Source organism: Poecilia reticulata, linkage group LG20, assembly GCF_000633615.1.
Source record: "Poecilia reticulata strain Guanapo linkage group LG20, Guppy_female_1.0+MT, whole genome shotgun sequence".
In the NCBI taxonomy this organism is placed as follows: Eukaryota; Metazoa; Chordata; class Actinopteri; order Cyprinodontiformes; family Poeciliidae; genus Poecilia; species Poecilia reticulata.
The window spans coordinates 10247737-10250699 of record NC_024350.1 but is presented as its reverse complement, the minus strand read 5'-3'; positions in this window follow the sequence as shown (position 1 = coordinate 10250699).

The window sequence follows — 2963 nt, the reverse complement described above, 5'->3', positions numbered from 1 at the left end:
ACATTATGAAGTTGTTGTCTTTTTTTAATACAGAATTAAAACAAAATCCTTCACTTTTTTTAAAGATGTTTTGGCAATAGTACCAAATCCACATAGTACACTGAACATTGAACTCATACGTAGTGTTAGGGAAAAGGTCCACCTTACCCAAACCTTTAGGATATGTGAGCTACTGACCAAATCTGTACCTCAGACACCTCATCATAAACATAATTAACGTCCTGGATAGAACACAAATACCAACACCTGCTTTCCTGCAACCAAATATAATGATACTTGAGGGCTGCTGCTGGTACTTTTCATGTAGAAGAACCAAAAGGCAGGCATATCAGTTCAAATACTTGATATGGTGCCAGTTACAATATTCACTCCTCTTTGTGGAGGACAGGCACTGCCTCCTCCAAAGCTGTAGTTTGGTGAGGTAACCTTGAAGAGGAGACTTGAGGTGAATGGTCTCTGGACAATGAATAAGTGTGTTCAGCATCAGAGAAGAAGAAGAAGAAAGAAAAAAAAGAAGGTGTGTTTATATCCGTGTGGTTTTCTTATCAAAGTGTGTTTGACTGCTGCAGGAGTGCGGCTGGCGTTATATCAATCTGGGAATGATTATGTGTGGGTTTTGATGCGCGTACATCCCTCTCAGTGCGCATCCATGTGTAGATGTTGGTCCGTGAGGAGCACCATCATTAGGTCGCAGGCAGCCCCGGCTGTTTTGGAGGCTGCAGCGCGGCCGCTCCAGCGGCCTCTTGGGCCAATTTAGGTGCAGAAAAAGCACTTCGATCCAACCCCTCCAAGTCTGCAGGTCCCCAGCGGGAGGCAGCGCAGCCCTGCAATCTATATTGGATTTATTCCTTTCCCATCTACAGGCCCCACAAACCCCACAGAGAGGAAGTCCCAACTCCACTCTCTCTCTCTCTGTCTCTCTCCCAGTCCCCCTCCACCCACCCAGACAACGTGTTACGGGACTCAGATGAGTACAACATAATCGCGTAATACCCACACACGCACACATATGAAGGCGCACTCGGAGGCACCAGTCTATCTCGAAGGCGCACTCCCCCTAACAGCGAGGAAGTTATAACAGCTCACTCTGTAACACTGTGGGAGCTGCGCCGGGGTCAGCTGAGATCTGTGACAGACAGACGAGCCTCATCCAACCCGAATAACATCTGAGCTGTACTGAGAACCATTGTCCCCCCCCCCCTCCGCCCCCCACCCCTTAACAGAAGTGCTGTTCAGGTTTACAAAGGCCAGGATGAAAAATGCATTTTTATGATATTAAAGCATGGAGAGAAAAAAAAGAAGAATTTACATAAAACTCAGACAAGGTCAGGAACAAACGAGGTTCTTAATTTAGTCTAATCAACTATCATTTGCATCGCGCCATTTGCGCAAGGTATTGCCACTAACTGAATAAATGGACTTCTTCAGACTCAAGGGGGGGCACTCGGGTTTTGATAAGCTGGCAACATAACTGATTAGCATATATTACTTTGATTATCTCATTACCAGGATGATTCTTGCGGGATTTTTGACACTCGCGCAATCGAATTAAAATTAAGGCACGCAATCAATAAAAGGGCATCGCGGCGGTGAGAACACACCGCACTCCAGGTTGGTGTGTGTCTATATATAAATGGTCAACCGCTGATGAAGATGATGGTGGTGATGATTCGGCAGATGGCGGTGGCCGTGATGATGATTATGACCTCTTCAGCTCAGGAGCCAAAGCCGGACCTTGCGGTTGGTTTCACGAAGAGTGCCGGGCTCTTGATTCCTGTGATCGCGGCAGTAATCAGAGGAGACAATGGGGGCCGTTAAATTGCCGCTCTTGTGTGGGTGACCTATCCACCTGTTATGAATCCACGAGTGGCCGACAGGCGTCTCAGGCCTCCCCGCCGACCTCTTCTAAATCGATAGCAGCGCTCGCGTTTAGTATCTTTTGACTCGAACACCATGTAGGGAATCGTGCGTAAAGATCCGCATGGTCTCTGCGGATAACTTCACATTTCAGCTTCTATAAATGGATACACGGGGACCGTCACGAAAAATAAGAACACCAAGTGTACACCCAATGAAATGTTTTAATGTTTTAATATAGCAAAGTTATTCTTTTATCTCAGTATAAATCCAAGTGTTCTGTGAAGACTTCATAGGCTTATTGGAGAACTTTAGAGGAAAAATACAGTAAAGACTATGGGATAAAGATGTCAAGTTTAAAGGTTGTCTTGCTATGAAGCAGTATTTTTTTGTTTTTGTTTTTGCCTTGAATAGCTCAGAAACATAACCGGAGAGAAGATTTCACAACTTTAAATCATTCAAACCAACCAAGACATGGATAGCAGCCAAGGGGCTAACCTTGGAGGAGCAATCTAAGGTGGGAGACTCTGTTAGCTGTGAATTTCACACATCTGGTCTTTGTGGAAAAGAAGAAGCAGGGTAAAGCTACCAGGGACACCCTGGGTAAAAAAAACCTGGCTCCAGATAGATTGAGACTCTAAGGACTTCCACCTTCAACAAGGAAAGTGCTGACTGAAGATTGCATTATTCTTTGGGCATCTTTTGATTTGTGGGTTGCTTTTAAGAATATCCATCCATCCATCCATCCATCCATCCATTTTCTTCCGCTTATCCGGGGTCGGGTCACGGGGGCAGCAGCTTCAGAAGGGAGGCCCAGACTTCCCTCTCCCCAGCCACTTCTTCCAGCTCCTCCGAATATCACGTCCACAAACTGAGTTTGAATACAGAGTTGGTGGATTTGGGAGAATGGGCCAAGTGAACAAATCTAGTTCAAACTCAAAGACATTGAACTTGAAGCATCAGATTGTGATTAAAACACAACAACCAAAAATGTATATTTAACTTTTTATTTCAAATGTTTTAGTTTATCTGTGCTGAAACCATCAAATAAAATTTTATAATGTTCTCATTCTTAATAAACAGATGTTTCGGGCCCTACACAGCGG